Source organism: Octopus sinensis, linkage group LG5, assembly GCF_006345805.1.
Source record: "Octopus sinensis linkage group LG5, ASM634580v1, whole genome shotgun sequence".
NCBI lineage: Eukaryota > Metazoa > Mollusca > Cephalopoda > Octopoda > Octopodidae > Octopus > Octopus sinensis.
In genome coordinates this window covers 111,172,845-111,195,422 of record NC_043001.1, presented here as the reverse complement: position 1 = coordinate 111,195,422, position 22,578 = coordinate 111,172,845, and the positions used below count along the sequence as shown (strand labels likewise).

General features: G+C 35.5%; 1 long non-coding RNA gene across 1 annotated transcript in view; it reads right to left on the bottom strand.

Annotated features, from left to right (window-relative positions):
* Positions 1-1,213: 1,213 nt before the first annotated feature.
* Positions 1,214-22,578, bottom strand: part of LOC118763538 — a 22,812-nt gene continuing 1,447 nt past the window's right edge. Inside the window, exons 2-3 of the long non-coding RNA XR_004999296.1 lie at positions 22,472-22,476; positions 1,214-1,380 (exon numbers count right to left, since the gene is read on the bottom strand). This is a non-coding gene — a long non-coding RNA (uncharacterized LOC118763538). The remainder of the gene's footprint in view (positions 1,381-22,471; positions 22,477-22,578) is intronic.

The window sequence follows — 22,578 nt, the reverse complement described above, 5'->3', positions numbered from 1 at the left end:
AACATGTCCTAACCTATTGGAAGGATCAGAATTCTTCTTTAAAGAGGGACAGAAATTTAAGATCAAATCTAACTTTACTTGTGCCTCTGAAAACATAATTTATGTTATTAAATGCTCGGGCTGCCACCAAGACTACGTGGGTTCCACGGGACTATCACTCAGGCGCAGATGCACACTGCATCGACAACAGATTGCATTCCCAGAATATAGAATGATACCTTTTAGTGAGCACATTGAGAAATGCGCAAAGCAACTACTGCCACAATTTTTAATCTTCCCATTTTACCAATGTGCTTTCGGATCATCAACACAAATGAGACTGAACAAGGAAACATTCTTCATTGAAAAGTACAAACCCAGACTCAACCATCCGAACATACTGACACAGAGAAATTAACAAGGAAAAGGGAAAAAAAAAATTTAAGCGATTATCTCCCCTACACCGGATAAAATCCCTCACAACCTCCCCTTATTTAGAAATCTCCTGGAAATAAAAACAACGATAATTCCATGCAATATAAACATAACGTCACAAGAAATTTGAAAAGCTACACGCGAAACCGGTAATTTCTTTAAAACTTTTTAAAATTATGTCATTTTAAGGAAAGGAAAAAAATGTTTCCAATATTCTCCAGACATTTTGACACAAATATATATATTTTTTAACATTTAAGCCTTCTGTCGTTTTTTCACACTTTACTATTTTCTTATATATATATATATATTATATATATATATATATATATATAGGCGCAGGAGTGGCTGTGTGGTAAGTAGCTTGCTAACCAACCATATGCTTCCGGGTTCAGTCCCACTGCGTGGCATCTTGGGCAAGTATCTTCTGCTATAGCCCCGGGCCGACCAATGCCTTGTGAGTGGATTTCGTAGACGGAAACTGAAAGAAGCCTGTCGTATATATGTATATATATATATAAGTGTGTGTGCATATGTTTTTGTATCTGTGATTGTCCCCCTAGCATTGTTGACAACCGATGCTGGTGTATTTACGTCCCCGTCACTTAGCGGTTCGGCAAAAGAGACCGATAGAATAAGTATACTGGGCTTACAAAGAATAAGTCCCGAGGTCGATTTGCTCGACTAAAGGCGGTGCTCCAGCATGGCCGCAGTCAAATGACTGAAACAAGTAAAAGAGTAAAGAGTATATATGTATATATATATATATATTTTATATTGTTTCAGCTCACAAGCTGTGGCCATGCTGGGGCGCCGCCATTTGGTGTTGCTACATGATTTTACTTCACGAATGCTTTTTAGCAACTGCCATTTGGTGCATGAGAGAGTTCGATGCAGTTGCCCTCATCTGCATCTCCTGCCGTGAACTTGGTTCATCCGTGACACCCGACAGGAAGAGATGCAGTCCTACTTTAAAGACATCCCCATCCACCCCATGCAGGTCCCTCAGCTTCTTCGGGAGGATATTGAAGAGCTGTGGCCCTCTGAAGCCCAGGCTATCACAGTATCTTGTCCTACATCTTGATGGCAAATTTGGAGTCCTTGGCTCTACGCAGTGGCGCCCAATTCTTGCATTTGTGTAACTCTCGATGCCAAAGTTTGGGACAAGTCCTTCCAGATATATATTATGGCATATCTTTCTCGCCTACGCTCCAAGGAATAGAGTTTTAATCTCTTGGGTCTTTCCCAGTACCTTATATGCTGCACAGAGGCTATCTTCTTCGTGTAGCTTCGTTGGATCGCCTCAAGTTCTGTGATCAACTTGACACTGGATGGTGACCATAGCTGAGTGCAATAGTCAAAGTGGCTTAGGACAAGTGTCCTCCTGAGGACCATCATGGTTTCTTGTTCTCTTGTTCTAGAGGTTCTAAGAATCCATCCGGCCAGTCGTCTACATTTCATTGCCAATTTAGCAACATGTGCACAAAAGGTTGCGTCATCACTCATGTAAATACCCAGGTCACGCACTAATTGTGCCTCTGGGATTGCAATCCCTCCGGGTCCAGTGTATTCATTGGGTATTGCATTTAGTTTTGCATGCTGATAGCATAAAGCTTGAAACTTTTCAGCATTGAACTGCATGCTATTCTTTTCAGCCCAATTGTATATTTTGCCCAGCTCACATTGCAGGTGATTAGTGTCTTCAGGGTTCTGTATTGCCTGTGAAACTTTTGTATCATCTGCATAACTTGTGATCGTGGCTCTCTGCGTGGCTGAAGGCATGTCTGAGAGGGCCATTATGAACAGTAGTGGTCCCAAAACAGTGCCCTGCGGAACACCGCTCACTATTTGCGTGTTAATGGAAGTGGCCACATTGGCCACTACCACCTGACTTCTATCCTTCAGAAAGTCATGAAGCCATTCTCCCAGTTCTCCAAGTATGCTAAGATCACGCAGTTTGTGACAGATCATTCCATGATCGACTTTATCAAAGGCCTTTGCAAAGTCGAGATATATCACTTCCACATTTGAGTGGTTGAGCAGTCGTTTCAGCACTCAGTCATAGTGTTGTAGGAGCTGAGTTAAGCAGCTACTTCCTGGTTGGAAACCATGTTGGGTGTCAGGCAGCAAGTCATTTTCTTCAAGGAAGGTGATTAGTTTCCTTCTGACTATTCGTTCCATGACCTTGCTGATGTGTGAGGTCAGAGAGATAGGTCTGTAGTTCTTGGCCTCCGCTCTGCTACCTCCTTTATGAATAGGGCATATCTTACCTTCCTTCAGTTTTCTTGGAAGTTTGCCAGTTGCAAGGAAGCTCTGAAAGAGGAACAATAGTGGTCTTGCTAGGACTCTCTTACATTCTTTTAGAAGGATTGCCGGGAATCCATCGGGGCCAGTAGCTGAGTTAGTTTTCATTTTATCTATAGCCTTTATTACATCGGCTTCCTTTATATTGATGTCATCAATCATCGCTGCCTCTGATTTTATATCTGCAGTGGTAAAGAAGTCAGTTGGATTGGTGATTTGGAAATGCCCAAGGGATGGAGTGAAAACACTCTTGAATTGCTCATTCAGTATTTCATTTACCCTCATTGGATTTCCTGTGAGTGTGCCATCCTTTTCAAGGCGTGGCCCTATCCTACAGTGCACCGTAGTTGTTTCTTTGGCATACCTGTAGAAAGCTCTGGGGTTAGATATTATGTTGTCTATAGCCCAGGCTTCTTTGTGTGCTCTTTCCTTTTCATGGGAGAGTTGCAGACATTTTTCAATTTCCAACAGTTTTATTTTCAGGCGGGACTTTTCACTGCTTTCAAGTTGTTTGTTTCAGCGATTTGAAATTTTTGTACGTCGTCTCATTAAACTTTTCCTCTCTCTGGGGATTTTGTTCTTGGGACACATTTGTAGCATATGGCTTGCATTACAGACATGAATTGTTGAAGTTTCACGTCGATGTCTGGTGAGGAGAGACATTCAGGCCAGTTTTGTTTGAGGATCTCTTTCTCAATTTGTTTCCAGTTTGTCTTATGGAAGTTCAAGCTGGAAAGATTCTGAGAGTTTCTTGTAGGCTGCATGTCCATGCTTTCCTTTGGCCCGTACATGGTCAGCTCTACCATATTGTGATCCGAGAGTAGTGTCGGTGTCACTTTCACATTATGGATGAGATCCATATTATTTGTGAAGCAGTGATCCAGTGTGTTACCCGCCCTGGTTGGTTGGAGTATTACTTATTCCATGTACAGGGTGTTGATGAGGTTCAGGAGGGACCTCGCCTGTACTCGTTCACATCGTGTCATTCCTGGGAGAGAAAGGCCCTCGGGCCATCTGACATTGGGTAGATTGAAGTCTCCCATAAGAAGTACACTTATGTGTTGTTCTAATGTGACTAGAACTTCTATTTGTATAAGGCAGTCTTCAAACTTGCCTACATGGCTCGGGGCATCTGGAGGGCGATATATAGCACACACAACTACACCAAGTTGCCTTATATGTACAATTAGTGTGTCACACACCGAGTTGGAGTATGAAAAAAGGACCTGGGGTGTATATATATATATTGTTCCACGCTATAAGTGAAAAATCACCAGCATTGAATCATGCACACGTAATATACTTCATCATTGATAGAAAATTATTTGTATGTACTTTGTATTTCATATAGCTAGGAATGCCTTTTCATAGAGCTTGAAAGGTATTTCTTCCTCGGGGAACGGGTAGAAATCCAGAATGTAAATGGTCAGGAACAATGTTGGCAAATAATTTTCTCTTGGACTTTATTGATTCAGGCAATGAATCACTGTTGCAGATAGGATTCTTTTAAAAGAAAGACAATGGCTAGAATTATTTAAATTACAATTGAAATCCTATACAAAATTCTGTCAGCTCCATTGCTTTCCTTTTAACAAGATATTCTCGATACAGCAAAGTGGGAATTAAATTTAAAAAGCAAATCATCGTAGCTACATATGGCTGTAGCAAGTCATTTGAATAGAACTTTGGTCATGTGACACTAAGTTTAACTGGTGGAACGGATGACGTGCTGAGTCACTGGGCAATATATATATATATACATATATATAATACAGCGACTATTTACTTCAATGTTTAAGTGATTTCTGAAAGATCGCTATCTGTGTCTATAGCTCTTTGTATATATATATATATATATATATATATATATAAAAATAATGAGGGTGATAGCATTAATTTTTTGTGGTTAGATCGTAGGTGATCTACTTCTAGCATATTGGATGTCCACTTAGTGATCATCTCTTCTTATACGCATATATATATATATATATATATATATATATATATATATATATATATATATATATTATTATTAGAGACAAAACCACTATTTTGCAAAACAAACAAGGAAGACTTAATCAATACATAAGATTTTAATAAATAGTCAAAAAAAACCGCCACTACAATCGTTTCTTGTCTTGATCGACAATCTTCAGGTGGACTTCCAATAAGTCAGTTTCAATTGTATTGATTATTCTTTCCTTGTTTGTTTTGCAAAATAGTGGTTTTGTCTCTAATAATATTTTATAATATTTTAACTATAAAATTGGATTTAATCCTAAATCTGATTTTTTTCCCTGTAAATTGGATTTTTTTCCCTAATATTTATTATTTATAATATATTATATATATATATATTCTATATATATATATATATATATATATATATATATATATATATATATATATATATATATATATATATATATATATATTATATATATATATATAATATATATATATATGTATATGTATATATATTATATATAGTTGAAATTTACAGAAAAATAAAAGATGAAGACAGGTCTATAAACAAGATGTGTACTATTTTGACGGTCGGGTAAGTGAGAAAGTCTTTTACGTTTCGAGCCTACGCTCTTTATATACATATTCTTTTATTTGTTTCAATCATTTGATTTCAGCCATGCTGGGGCACCGCGTTGAAACATTCTAATGGAACAATAGAACCCCAGTGTCTATTTTTGTGAGTCTAGTACTCATTCTATCGTATTTTTGGGTCGAAACGCTAATTTACGGGGACTTAAACATACCGACGCCTGTTGTCGATCGCTGATGGGAGCCAAACACGTGTAAAGGCACACATACACAAACTCATACACACAGAGTTTTATATATATATATATATATATATATTTCAGTCTCCTTCTACGAAATCCACTTACAAGGCTTTGGTAGTATAGAACACCTGCATAAGGCGCCAAGATCCTAGCGATAGCTGGTACAATAGAATTGAAGACAGTCAGCTGGTGGTCTTGTTTTTAGTAATAGCTATTGCTGGTCAGTACCCTCCATCAATTTTGTGACTTCTGATAACTTTGCCTTTTGGTTCAAATTGCTAAGCCACATCACAAAACATTTTGTTCAGAGGTGTACGTTCCCGTTCGTCGGACAGTTTTGGTTGAGAATGGAACAAAAATGAGGACATATTTATATTTATATACTTGCGTTGATTGTGTATCGATCAATAGATGCACATTGATACATACACATTTCAAATGTGTATCTATCAACGTAACTGCATATTTACAAATATACCCCTCCCTCCCGTATTCGAGCATTTTTGTGCTTACTATGTTACATACATACACACACATACACACAAATATATATATATATATATATATATATATATATATATATATATATGTGTGCATGTATGTATTATGCAATTTACTTATGCACAAGCAATAATCAGGTGCAGTGAAGAAAAATTTTCAGATCGTCAAAAACCTTTTAAATAATTCAATAACATGCAATTATTGTATCGCTGATATTGTTATTGAAGCTGCGATTCTCAGTAGAATTCAGTACCTTAATGAAAGCAGCGTGGAAGACATCCAGATATTAATCTAAGAGGGCGCTCTGAGGAAAATTGAATCGCATTTAGTTTTTGATGGGATTAAAACTTCTAGTTACCTTATTGTAAATTTATAATTGTCTTAAATGATATTTTCTAATTTTGCTTAGAATCTTCTGGTAAAAAACATTAGATTTCTCTTTAAAGTACATAGAAGCTTGCATGTAGCTTTCTCTGCGAAATCTTCTCTGGATATGGTCTTACCGTCTTTTTTATGTCACGCATTTCCATAGGCATTCTGGCAATATTTAGTATAAATGCAAATTAATTATTTCTCCTATTTTTGAAGTCATAGCGTTCCTCTAATATAGAGTGATGTTTTGCAATAATTAGATATATAGCATTCCGGTACATTGTAGCTTATCTTTCCCTTATGATATATATATTTAAACGCAATAATTACACATACTAATACGCTGTATTTGAAATTCAAAAGTACATATCCCCTTCAGCTTTAATTTATAATTCGATATGTTACACATATGGAAGTGTTTGTTTGTAGACTGAGAAATCCGTATAATAATAAAGCCATAGACAGATATTTTTCAAATCATATATATTTCTAGTTAGATTGTTTATGATATGCTTTACATAAGTAAACGCTATATCACGTGTTACTTTCCGTACGATTTGCAAATCTGAAGTGCTTTGAGAATCCAACAGGGTCCCCTAGACAATATTACTAAAATTTTACATTAGCAATATAAAAGGAAAAAGGGAAATGTTGAATACTTACTAATTCTCAGAAAATACTATGAGAAATTGGCAATTATGCATTAATGTGGAAGATCATAGAATTTTCTACAATTCTTGCTGTAAAAAATAATAATCATATTCGACATTAGCTTATATTGCTTTTCCAAATATATTTAATCATTTTTGTTTCCATGTATAAATTAAGAACTAAGTGAAATTGTCGGATGGAATTGCAAGCGCTCATTTAAAATCAAATAATTAAATTTATAGTAGAAGTATGAAAGATTTTAGGATTTTTAATGATTCTATTCTGCCTCTACGATTTCAGCTATGAGGAATATACGCATGCGCAAGTACAGACAAACACAATGAAGGGTGAAGGAAATGGCAAGAAACAAGTATTGTTTAAACAACTGTTTTAGCCTACAGCTTTCTCCATCTATGTTGCATTGCAATCAGAGCTGATTGCATATTCATCACCTTATAGCTTCCTTGGAATCAATAAAACGAAGAGTATGTTTATTTGGGGAAGCATTTAAAAAGATGGAAGCGATTACGATCAAAAAGGTAAAATTCCATAAACGGTCATATATTCAAAGGATAAAATCCACTCCCAGAAAATACGCAGTAATAATTAAATGTTTACAGGGTGACCCAAACGTAGGTTTACAGTTATCACGTAGACACTTTAAATTCCCTTTAAAATATTTTATTACATTTAAATTTCTATTTTACAAACTGAAAAGGGAGCTTGACAAAATTAACTCAGCATAAAATAATGTTGCATGTTTCTATAATTCAGATCTAAGCTGTTAGATGTATGCGGTAGGGGTAGTTGATTAACTGTAAATCTACTTTTGGTCCACCCTGTATATACACACGTGCATAATGCGTACATATATAAATAACTATACTACACATAGTGAGAGATATACAGAAATATGCATGGTATGCACATACCAATGATCTTCAGAACACTGGCAGAGAATTCTGTGGTCGCCATAGAGTGCTAAAGAAATGGTGTTGTAAGGTGTAAAAGCTATGACCACATTATTCACCCTATGGGCTCTAGCCAGATTGACTATAAATAGGCTAGAACAATGCAACAAAAATATACATAGGTATATTCACGTCTCTCTCTCCCTGTGTATGTATGTACGCATGTATGTATGTATGTATGTATGTATGTATGTATGTACGTATGTATGTATGTATGCATGCATGTATGTATGTCATTATTCAGTTCAATTTCAATTTTTGGGGGCCAATAGAGAAAGAGGCTGTTTCTAACCGAGATCCAAGGCTCCTTCATCGTAATTTCATCAACAATAGGTTATTTTTCTATGTATGTATGTATCAATGTGTGTATGTATGTATGTATCTATGTATGTATGTATGTATGCATGTATGTCTGTATGTATGTATGTATTTATGCATGTATATACATACGTATGTATGTATATATATAGAATAGAATATAAGGATATAATCACGTTAATGATTTTTACCAGGTAGTCAGCATGCAATAGAAAATTATATGTAATTTATACATTAAATTAATATATATATAAATATATATAGATATATATATATATATATATATATATATATATATAATATATAAATATATGTGTGTGTGTGTTTAATTATATTAAGGGAGCAAGGGTAAAAACGACCTATCTCCAACATGCTTTAAAATGCCGCGGCACTCGGATACTACCTAAAACTCCAAAACATATATACGGGTTATAGTCGGGCGAGTAAAAAGAATATTAAAAAGACTTCACATTAAATGTGAATTGGGTCCAATTTCTGGATTAAAGCCATAAAACAAGCTTTTTTCCGTCCTCAACACAATACACGAGAAATATAAATACAAATAATTACACAGAGCAGTATAATTATTTATAGCAGATTCGCACGTCTACATACAGATATATGCACGTATAGATCAAAGATAAGTCAAATTCTTATCTTTTTCACAACAACGTGTATATTATCAAAATAGCTCCGCAGCAAATGCTATTCCGATCAGAAACACACACACACACACATATATATATACGAGCAACCCCCCCCCCCCCCGTTAGACAGTTAAACCATATTTTCTCAAAAAAACTTGTCTGACCGTCCCATAGGCCTCCCCTTTGAGAAACATTGATTTAACCTAAATTTGAGACACCAGCAAAAGAAGAAATAAAGATAGATTTTCTTTGTATTCCAAAGAAAAACGATTTTACAAATACACGTTCCCACGGCTTTATCGATCGCATTCTCACCTGGAATCGACTTTTGTAATTTTTTCAAGACTTATACACACCGTGATACCGTCGGTATATGCATTTCAAATTTGAGCGCAATCGCATGGAGGATGCTCTAGATCCTACAAGACACACACACAGACAGGCAGAACGATTATATATATATGTAATATATATATATAAATATGTGTCTGTGTGTGTGTGTGTGTGTGTGTGTGTGTGTGTATGTATGTGTGTGTTTGTGTGTTTGTGTGTGCCTGTGTGTGTGTATACATACATGTATATATGTGTTTGTGCGTGTGTGATAATTTTGATTATGCTGCATTGTAGCTCTCTCAATTTTCTATTGATTTCTTGGTCTTTATTTTCTCAACCCGACGTTAAATATTTTTGCAGTTAGTCACTGAAACTATCGACGGCGATTCATGCCTATTTCGCTCGTAGATTTCCGGTAAGATTCAGATTAATACCTTGGAGAATATTCCGGATTACCTGAAGACAAACACCTAGAAAATAGAAATATTTTTTATTAGAAATTTTAAACTGAACAATATCAATATCTTATTAATATACTTGAAAATAATTGCATCTCGAGTTTTATACGATATTTAATTTGAAAATTCATATCACACTGCCCATTGGCAATTACACATTACAACATCTTAGGGTTAGGGCAGCGGACTCGCGGACGTAAGAACACGGTTTCGATTCCCAGACCGGGCATTATGAGTGTCTATCTCGCAAAACACCCAAGCCCCAATGAGGCTCCGGCGGTGTGGTGGTGAACTCCGATGTACTATTTCACCACAACATTTTCCCACACTTTCTTCCTACTTCTGCTACAAAGCAGAGGAACCATAGTGCAACCCACTATGATGTAGTAAACTTTCAGACTCTAGTCTAGATTGCGCATCCTCTGTACCCCAGGATGGTTCAGCTCCCCACCCGTTAAAAGCCGCCGTTTACGGAATAAGGATAACAGCGTAGCATTCGCCCCCTTGCAACCGCCAGTCTATCGCATGTGGTGGGTGGATCTTCAAGCTGCCACACACATTCTTAGTAGCTTAGAGTAGGCTCGAATTAGAAATTATTCTTTGTGGCTAATGGCGTGAGTCCTAATTGGAAGAAGAAGAAGAAGAAGAAGAAGAAGAAGAAGAAGAAGAAGAAGAAGACGAAGAAGAAGAAGGAGGAGGAGGAGGAGAAGAAGAAGAAGACGAAGAAGGAGGAGGAGAAAGAGGAGGAGAAGAAGACAAAGAAGAAGAATGGAGGATGAGGAGAAGAAGAAGAAGAAGAAGAAGAAGAAGAAGAAGAAGAAGAAGAAGAAGAAGAAGAGAAGAAACAAGAAAGGAGGAAGAAGAAGAAGAAGAAGAAGGAGAAGAAGAAAAGAAGAAGAAGAAGAAGAAGAAGAAGAAGAAGAAGAAGAAGAAGACGACGACATCTGCTGATATATATCTCCATATACGAATTAAGGCGGTGAGCTGGCAGAATCGTTACCAAGCAGGGCAAAATATTTAGCGTGTTTCCCTCCATTTTAGGTTCTAAGTTCAAGTTCTATCGTGGTTGATTTCCCCTGTCATCGTTACGGGGGTCGGTAAAATAAACATCTGTTTAGTATTGGAGTCTATGTAATCGAATAACCCTCTCTTCTGTAAATAGCTGTCCTTGTGCCAAAATCTGAAACCAAAATCTCTAAATACGTAATAAAATCAGCTGTGGTGGAATTGAATATTTTGAGTGAATGCGATAGTGTACGGAGCAAAGTACTTGATATTTCTTTGCGAAAACCCTGAGAGTTAGAGGGAGGTAGACAGATATGTTGCTTGACTTAGTTAACTGAGAGCGAGAGAGAGAGAGAGAGAGGGAGAGTGACAGACAGATAGACTGACAAAGAGAAAGAGAGAGAAAGGAAGGAGTTTAGAGCAACTATTTGGATGATATTCATTATCCGGCTTTTGCAGTATTATCTTAGATCTTATATTTGTTTCTCGCATTAGAATGCGGCCATACTAAGAGTATTCACTTGGAGAAGTTTTTAGTGGAATGAATCGGCCGCAGTAATTATTTTATTTTCGTAAGCCTGGTACCTATTCTTACGGGCTGGTTCGCGAAAAATTTAAGTAACTGGGACGTAAACTCACCAACAGCGGTTGTCAAGAGGTGAGGATAAGCACAGAAACACACACAAACACGTGTGTATATATATATGTATATATATATATATATATATATATATACGAGAGGCTTCTTTCAGTTTCTGTCTTACAAATCTACTCCCAAGATTTTGTCGCCCGCGGCTTTAGAAGAGGACAACTGGCCAAGGTGTCACGCAGCCGGACTGAACCCGGGATCATGTGATTGAAAAAGCAAGCTTTTCACTACAGAGTTACGCCTGCGTTAAATATGGTAGAATTGTTTTGAGTGATATCTATTTGCGATGATTTCTTTTTGAGCTTGTCTCTCGTCTGTTTCACGTTTATATGAAATTAGCTTCGATAATCCAATGCGCTGAAATCTGAATTGTATGAAATTAAATGAAAAAAACAACAACACATATATGGAAAATGATATTGCTTAGAAGCTTAGTTAACGGTTTACTTGATTTTGACACGTGATAGAAATAATACAAGCAGTCAGCTTTTAAATTCTATTTCGTTGCATATCAAGCAGTACAAAGTGAATTTTCGTATTATACAAATCTACGATAGCATTATACTATACCTTAGAAGTATAGATCCGACAAATATCATTAAAAAAATATCAATGTGTATGAACCTATTTATACACATGTCAAAACTGATGAACATGGGAATTCTTTTTACGTCAGCAGTAGGATTTCCATTAAAAAAGACAAGAAAAACAATTATATAAATCGCTTAATTAGAAACAATAAGCGGAGTTTATTGTTTTTCCGTTGTTTTAAAAAACTAATCAAGAACATGTCTCAACAAATCTAATAGCTATTTTCTCATCTATTTATATTCTGCGCTCAATTAAATCATCAACCCACCATTTTCTATCTCTCGTTTAATTGCATTTATGCATACGTAGGTGGATTCAACGGGGAAGTTAACCTATGCCTGTGTGTACTTCAATGGATAACTAGTTTAATTTTAAGTTTTCCAGACAATTTGATTTTTCCGAGAGTATTCATTGGAAACCATTTTATTACAGCGAGAAAAGAATTGTGGAATAGTTTTTCAATTAATGCAGCTGGATTACACAATATATAATATGTTGTTTTCCATTGGGAATAGCTATGTCCTCAAAATACTAGCTTCTTTGATGGGGAATAATGATTCTCAATCGACAGGAATATATTTACAACTAAATAGTTCTTTGGCATTCTGTGAATATAAAACCTGAGGTAACACCTGATCGCAATGTCATTTAGGAGACAAAATGGCGGGGGCTGATATTATGTCAATGATTATCTGTGTTTCAGCAGTAAGATTTTTAACATTAATACTCTCTCTCACAGCAAGCAATTTATAATGTTTAAATATATCTGCAAGAATGTAAAATGCCCACGTCTTTCAAATTATTAGGCGTTTCTGTTATTTCAGTCTATTACGTATTGCACCAGATACCTACCTACCTACCTACATACATAAATACATACATACATACATACATACATACATACATACATACATATATACATACATACATAAATACATACATAAATATCATACATAGATACATATATGCATACACACATACATACATGCACACATACATATGCATATATATGCATGTGTACACGTATGTATACATACGTATACACATGCATACACATATATATGTATGTATGCATGTATGTAGGTAGGGAGGTATATATATATGCTATATGTATGTATATTATTATAATTATCATTTTATTAAATAATTAACATTTTAATGTCCTAAAGTGGATGAACCAACTATTGTGCTTCTCTATTTTCTTATTTACAATATATATATATATATACATCCTTTTTTCAAGTGATTCATTCACGCATTAGTCTGGAGTTCAACCCTTTCTCAAATAATTAATCGAATTAATAAACATCCGTGTCAGCAAAATCTGTCGGACGAAACAGCGCCTTTGTATAGAAGTGATTGTGATTCAAAAGAAAAACTAGGTGACATTAAAAATTAAAGATAAAATTTAGTAAATTGCAGAAAGACTCGAGCATTACAGTTATAAAAAGTATTAAAACGTGGTTGTGTGACGGTAAGAAACATTTGATAGACAGTGTAGTTAGGCATATGCAGCTGATGGCTTGTAAGGGTGTTAGATGGAGCGCAAAGAGAACACCAGTTGTTATAACATAATATATAATTACAGCATAATACACCCAATGAACATTTATAATGTGTAGAATATAACTAGTATATCACATTATGCATTACAGAACACAAAACTATTACAAGAATGTTAAGAATAATATTTGGTTTCGATTGGATTTCAGTGGGGTTGCAACAACAGCGAATTTACATTAGCATAATGAACTTCCAGTACAGATTTGGAAGTGGGCTATGATTGTCTAATGTACGGTCAGTAGAGTGTATATATTTATAAATTATAATGTCTTATGTCAAAACATCCGATTTTCAGTTATACAAAACAGATTATCACATATTGTGAATAGGCTGCGTACGCTGTGAAAGTTGCTTGTAACATATTCAAGGTGAGGATGTGTTTCTACAAATATGATCTTATCGCTAGTGAAGCCCTAGGACATTTCCAAACAACATGCACGTATCTAAAAATGTAGAGTGATCCGTTCTGCAAGCTAGAAGACAGGACGCTAGAATATGTATTTAATGCAGACCTAATTGTTGCTTAAGTCTTTTATGCAATAATAGGTTTCGGATTGCCAATACCTATTTCTTTGCTACCCACAAGGAGCTAAACAGAGAGGGGACAAACAAGGACAGAGAATCGGATCAAGTCGATTACATCGACCCCAGTGCATAACTGGTACTTAATTTTATCGACCCCAAAAGGATGAAAGGCAAAGTTTACCTCGGCGGATTTTGAACTCAGAACGTAACGGCAGGCGAAATACGGCTACGCAATTCACCCGGCGTGCTAACGTTTCTGCCAGCTCGCCGCCTTTTCGGGTCTTATATTTTCAGTATCACAGCACCCGAATGGAGTGATATCTGCACATGGAGTTGTCTTGGTTTTAGCAAGTAGAACCAATGTAACTATTATAGGCATTTCCATTTGAGAATTTCTTGTTAGATTTACAGGTCTGTAAACCATCTTGCTCAAACCAGTGTCCAGAATATGTTATCTATGGCCTATTTGGCTTTGTGCGATTCTATAAATTCGTAGCTATCTCCATCATTAATTCAGTAATTTCCTCTGGAATTCTCCATAATTCAGATATTTTATCTATCTCATACAAGGTGCTGCGAACAAAATAACCTGATTCTCACAGATATAATAAATCTGTGAGATTTTGCTGCACCCTGTATTTCCTTATAACGTTTTGTAATCTGTTGTGTGACGCAGTGCATTTCAATTGATTCTTGCTATAAAAGTCTGTTTATTTAGCGGTTGAATGTTTTGGAAAACTCTTCTAATATATCCAATATAAGCGATAGTTTTCAAGTTTATTACTTCCGCGTTCACAATCATATATTTGTGTATTTTACAGGTAGCTTTATCCCATTAATGCATACACGTCGTTAATGACAATATTTTTTATATTAAATTTAGTGTCGTTATAGTACAGCATTACTATTGGCGTATTTGATGTAATGCATTTTGTGGTGATTTCTGTGAAGTATATTCAAGTCTTCGCGTATTTATGCTTGTGTGGAATTCTTTCTTTTGTCTGTAAGTGCAATCCACTAAATATTTGGAAGTCAATGAAGAGTTCTTTGAATATGTATTTCTGTGTATGTTAGCTTACGTGGTGTGTACAGAGGGGAAAATATTAAGAGCATAAGAACGATGCAATAAAAACAGGTCTATTAAAATTGATAGCATATACATAATGAAAGAAAAAAAAGGGGAGAGAGAAAGGAAAAAAACGAGGTGAAATATAATGAACGTGGGAGGTTTTAATAGAGAAACAGTGAGGGAAAAACAGACAGCGGACAGAGAACAGCAGAGTGATATAATATTGAGACAGAAAGAAAAAAAAACTAGATTAAAACAAACCCCCCCCCCCAAAAAAAAAAACAGGTGATAAATTACACGGTGTAATAAGTCTGAATGAGAGAAGAAAACAAAAGAAAAAACACAAGAAATATAGATGGTAAAAGAGCAAAGGGCAGTTGTATTTATTAGGAGTTCTCATTCTAATAAGTTAGGTTAAATATTTTAGCTGTATGCAATTGTATTATTTTGCCAATGCAGTGCCTTGCACCGGAAACATTTTATATTACTGATTCTTTTGGTTAAAAGCCTTGCCATGTTTTATAGCTGTATTCCTGTAGACTTTAATCTATGAATTTGGACAACAGAACAGTATTGCCGTCGAAATCGACTGTATTTATTCCCCAGAAAATGAAAGTTCACTAATTTTCCGTTTATGCTTTTACTTAATAAAAAATTTATCTCCCACTCTATTCACACATGTATATATACACACACACACACCACACACACACACACACACATATATATATATATATATATATATATATATATATATATATATACATATATATATATATATATATATATATACATATATACATACATGCATACATATATATATATAATATATATATATAATATATATATATATGTATGCATGTATGTATATATGTATACATATATATACACATAGATACAAACATACGTATGTATGTATGTATGTATGTATAAACAATAATAATAAAATAGAATCAAGTGAGCTTTTGTGAACCTAGATCGACATGTTACTACAGTAATAATGTAAGGAAGGACCAGAAGAGCCATAGGAGTTTCAGTGTTTTACAGTCTATTATAAAATAGGAAATGTGTTCATGATAGCCATACATTACTGAAAGTTGTTGCCTGAATAAACGACGTAAACGATCTTCCCTAATTGAAAAACGGATTAGCTATCAGTCTAAAATATACTTTGCATCTATAAACACACGTCATTTGTTCCATACATACTACATTTCTATAGAATTTCATAGGCGTAAAAGAAATGGGAACTTGCAGCTTTATTTCATTTGCAAACGCGTTGTTTTTTCTTTCCTGTTCAAGTACTATAAATTTTAGAAAAAAATTACGCCAGGGAGATGTATATTTTGAACACTTACATACCATTATAAATGCATTATAGATGCATCAACGTTGGATCTAGTCTAAAATCTGCAGAAAAAGGAACTTTCTTTTCACAATCCAGGATCCCAAGCTTCGATCCGTCAACATAGCACCTTGCGTATATAACTATTTAGCATGGCCATACCTAAATCCAAGCAATTTTAGTATATGTGTGCTGATAGACACAGTTAAGAAACCCTTCCATTAAAGTATACTGGCATACCTCGGTCTAAGTTGTTCTGATTTTAGTCGTTCTCGATTATACGTCGGTTTTCATGATTAATATATGGAAAACATTTAAATCAAGTTAAGTCATTTTATTCGACTTTACGTCTGTCCGCCACAAGTATTGGAATCGTGAAATCACTAGAAAACCATTAAAAGCACATACAATCAGGTTACTGTACAATAAATAAGAATAAAATCATAGAAAATCATATTAGAATACGTACAGTAAATGTTAAGATACACAACATAAATTATTGTAGCATAGTGAACGAAATCATGAAATCACAAAAACACCGAATTGGATATACGTATTGGTAAACTTAAAGTAATTTAGTTCTTCTTTTACAGTTGGGAAATAATCAAATCTGAATTTGTTTTGTAAGCTTAAAATGGCTCTTACTTTACCATGCCTTTGGACAAACTACATTTATAAATAAATCGTCCGTGATGTACGGTAAAAAAGGCAAAATTTGTATTCGTAAATTTAGATTACTTTTTTTTTTACTGTACTGCATTAAAAATAATCATTTGTTTGCAAGCTTAAAATAAGTTTTTATTAACCATGTATCATTGAAAATGCTTACATAAATAAAGTACAGAACTGGGAATTGTTATTATCGGTTTAGCCGATAGACAAGTAAATTCGGCCTAGCCTAGCCTAGTGATAAGTTAATTCGACTTAAGTCGTTTTTTGGGCTTCAGTCGTGTCTCCTGGATCTAATTAACGACGTAGGGGGAGGCATGCCTGTATTTGTTAGCATCATATAATCAATTCATCCTCTCCTTTCATCTAAACCTCCTGATAGATGTCTCATAGTCTACTCTAGTGCAAGCTTTCAGAGTATGTAATGTGTGTGGTTTAAAGATAAACGTCTTACATACATTCAACATAATAGAGTCTCTCCAAAGAAAGGCATGTTTACTTTCCTAACATATATCATAAGTTATGCAATGAAATTCATTCTTATGATAAAAGCATCACACTGTCTTCAGGTTTTCTATGATTCGGACAAATCGAGTTGTTAAGGTACGTTGCACTTAAAGTACGAAATATCCAAGCACAATGACGTAAGCAGACAGAAAATATATCTGAAAGAATCATTGTCTTTTACACCGTGATCAGCTTTATTCTCATATATCTACGACCAAAAACGTTGCAGACATAAATATCTATACTTTTTTTCCCTTTTTTCTATCTCAACCTTTACCAAGTAATATGATGTTTTCAAAAGCTCACGTAGGCACGGAAGGACTACCTCGTAGGCTCGTGTAACTATTCAGTGATAATATTTATGTTTTTGTCATTTTATTATTTGCATGTCTGATGAAACAATTAATTCAGGCGTAAACTGCATATATTATAGAAATTTAACTAAAACATTCATAATTTTGAGATCGATGAAAATAGCATCAATCATTTATTCCTATCAGTCTTAACGAGAATATCTTTTCCCCAGCATGTAGTCCTTGACAAAAATACAACGCATATTAGAACGAGGTATTGCTACCGGAAATAAATGTTAAGTCGGTCGCATAAAAGTCTAATTCATATAAAACAAGAGCAATAAGAGAGCGCAAACCTCTTCCAAGGCAACACCAAGGTGCTCTCAACAATTATCCTGAGGTAATTTTAAAATGAGAATATCTGAAATAAAATCGACTGCTCTCACAAACAACAATTCTAAAACTGAATCCGACCACTCTCACAAATTAAGTTTTAAAAGAACCCCCAAAATCAGGAAGAATAATCCAGAATCCTTGTCCGGTACCTGATCGATTGCAAAACCTAATCAATTCCTGCCAGTTGCGAGGCCAAATATCCCTGAAAGTTTCATCTGAATCCATCCAGCGGTTCTTGAGATATCTTGTCCACGGACAAACACACAGACAAAAAGCACAATTGAAAACAATACCACCGCCTTCACTAAGTCGGAAGTAATAAAAATGAGTATTGAAACTGTCACCAACAGACACCATCGGCAAAAAATCAGGCGAGCAGGTATCATTAAATGTAAACTAGATTAATTAATCAATGCTCCTAGCTCAATTTCAGTCTACCGGCAAAATTTCAATAATTAACTTTTAAATATTTTTCATATGCTAAGTAATCACAGTTTCTATTATGATATCAATTGACCTAACTTCGAAATTTTGTGTTTATTACTGGCATTGAGTCTTTGCTGGCCAAACGAAATTTCAGACATTAACAATTACCTGCAACATATTTTTCTATGTAAAATTAGCATTTTTCATTTATTCACATGGTACATACTCTGCGCCCTGTTCTTATTCAGACAAGTAATTGACGTGTAACTTTTGCACTTGAGTATGTCTGTCATGCGTGCTGATACTATTTTTGTATTCCTTGCTAGTGAAATAGATAAAGAGTCCAGGATAATGTCAGATTGAAAATAGCAGCCATTTCTTTCACTTAAAGAAAAATTACATTCTCACAAAAGAGACAGAATAGAGAATATATTATTAGATCCGTTATCCCAGAATAACATACAGGACCATTGCAAATGAAACGCATTTGTTCACATATCTCATCAAAAAGGACCGAACTAGGTCTAAAGAAGCAAATTTGATTGATGTTGCTTTTGTCGCAGTATTTGCTAAGCTACAATGGAGTACGGCATTTTTATAAAATATCCAAACTTACATTATTCAATGCGTTGCAATATTTGTATCGTAAACATAATAGGGTGTGGCTTTAAACATATTTTCTACATGGTCAGTGACCGCTCGGATATATTCCCAAGTTCAGCTGAAATAACTTTCTACTTATTGGGAGTCATCTGTCATTAACCCTACAGAAAAAGAAATCTTTCAAAATTTACAACGACCGCTTTACCACTTTTTCGATAACAGATCTAAAAAATACAGAAACCTATTAATCTCACTTTAATGACTATAAATCCTCAGCACACCCTGAATCTAATTATCATCTAGTTATATAATGTTCTTTAATCATACTTTCTTTCAAATCTTACACTACCATCGAAAAGTACCTTTATACGTAAAATTGTTAAGGAAGCAGCTAGAGAGATGCGATGGTCATGGTATTTCGAGCTGCTTCTAATAAACATCGTAAATATAACACAATACAACAGCAACAACAAGAGCAAAAACAGCAAAAACAACAATCCGAAGGCACCACGAGGACCATGTGCGCATAACAACGGACGATATCCTTGCACAGATATCAAATCTGCCAAGCTGGAAAGCAGCAGGACCAGGCGGAATTTAAGGCTACTGGCTCAAGTGGTTTAGGTCAATACATAAAAGAATTGCGTTGTAATTATACAATTGCTTACAGAGCAGTACAGTTTTGGAGTGGATGGTAGGGGGAAGAACAACTTTGTTAATGAAAGCTCAATCAAAAGGCAATGAGGTTGGCAATTACCGATCTATTGCTTGTCTTAACGTCCAATGGAACGTATTAAGAGGTACCCTCGCAGGGAACCTATATACGTTCCTTGCGGAAAATAATCTTCTGTTAGTAGATCAAAAGTGATGCCGAAAAGGATTCAAGGGCACAAAGGACCACCTTGTGATAGACAAGGTTATAATGAAGAACTGTAAAAGGTACCAAAAAAACTTGTGCATGGCCTGCGTAGACTTCGAGAAGGTTTACGGCATGCTGCCGCATTCCTGGGTTTGGGAAATACTCGACATGTGTGGAATATCTGAGAACGTGTTTGCACTGGTTAAGAACAGGAAGCATTGTTGGAAACCGCGTATTTCCTTTAACAACCAGCACTTAGCCGAGGTAACAATCAAAAGTGATATCCTTCAAGGAGACTCTCGTTCACCTCTGTTATTTTTTATTGACTTGATCCCACTTTCTGTAGTCTTACGTAAAATCAACATGCACTATGAGCTTCGAAAGATCGGATCTCGTTTTAACCACATTCTTTTCATGGTTGATTGAAAATTGTTTACACAAACAGAGCCTGAAATGGAAGGCTAGTTGAGACTATGCAAATGTGCAGCAAGAATATAGGGATGGAATTCGGTATCTCGAAGTGTGTGGGGCCTACTTGAAGCGAGGGAAAAGTGTAATTATCTTGAACAGAGAAATGAAAGAAAAGTTCACCACTGCATATTTCAAGCGCCTTAAACTTATCTTGAAATCGAAGATCGAATCAAAGAACCTTGTGACTGCCATCAACACATGAGCTGCCGCTGTAGTCCGTTATAGTGCACCCATCCTGAGATGGACACAAGTGGAGGTTGACCAACTCGATCGCATTCCCCGAAAGACAATGACAATGCATGGTGCCCTCCACCCTAAGGCAAATGCAATGGTAGACTCGGGCTGATTAGCGTACGGGAATGCATTAACAGTTAAAGAAGAAATATGGCAGAATATTTGGTTAACAGCAAAGAAAGCCTGCTGTAGTAGGCTACTAGTGCAGAAGATGTTAACAAAAATGGAATTGAGTGTGTTCATGAATTCCGAACAGCCAACGGGAGAGAAGAAACCCTACTCCGTATGGAATTACATGGTCAGTTCCACCGTGAAACCAACAAATTAAAAGACCCGGAAGTATCATGGAGGTGGCTCAACAAGGGTAACCTAAACAAGGATACCGAAAGGCTAATCATCGTGGCCCAGGACCAGGCATTGAATGCCAATTCAGTGAAAAAGAATATATAACACGTAAGTACATCGCACATCTGCAGAATGTGTGGGAAGAAGGTCAAAACTATGACAAAAGTGGAAGAGATCAATTGGCTGTATTTCAGTTCACACCACCTGAAAATATAACAGATCAATTTATTAATAACAAAAGCACTCATAGAACGCAGACCTCCACCAAGGCAACACCAACATCCTCTCAATGATTAGCCAGAGATGATTTTTAAAATGGGAATATCTGAAATAAGCTCGACTGCTCTCACAAATGAGAATACTAAAAATGAACCTGACTGGTCTCAAAAACAAGTAAAAAAAAACAGGAAAAATAATCCAGAATCCTTGTCCGGTACCAGATTGATCCCAAAATCTAATCAATTCACGTCAGTCATGAGGCAAAATATCCCTAAAGGTTTCATCCAAATCCATCCAGAGGTTCTCGAGATATCTTGTCCACGGGCAGACAAACAAGCAAATACGAGTGAAAACAATACCTCCACCTTAGTGAAGGTGGAGGTAATAACAACACTAATAATCCTTTCTACTATATGCGCAAGGCCTGCGATTTTGGGGGGAGGGGATAAGTTGATTAAATCAACCCCAGTGTGTAACTGGTACTTATTTCATCGGCCCGAAAGGATGAAAAGCGAAATCAACTTTGGCAGAATCTGAACTCAGAATATACTTTTCTACTCTAGACACAAGGCTTGATATTTCAGGAGATGGGGACCAGTCGATTAGATCAACAACAGTATAAAACTGGTACTTAATTTATCGACCCTGATGAATACTGGACATTGTATTTGCTGCAATATTTGCAGCTTTAAATAAAATGTTCTTAGTACGAACACTTGTACTAAACTACTAATTCATTCTTGTTGCTTTTTTCCTTGGTTATATATATATATATATATATATATATATATATATATATATATACGCGTGTGTGTGTGTGTATGTTTATGCATAAATATATGTGCAACATTAAATGTAGAAAGATATGTATAATTATAAAATATAAATAGAAAATTCTTCCTACTCGTAAGTATAAAAGTATGCGTACATCAAACTCATGCTTGTAAAATCAAATCAGCTGCATATATTATACACAACCCATGAACATATGATGGCTATAACCATAGTATATTTTCTGCAAAATCTCTGTCTATGCATGCAC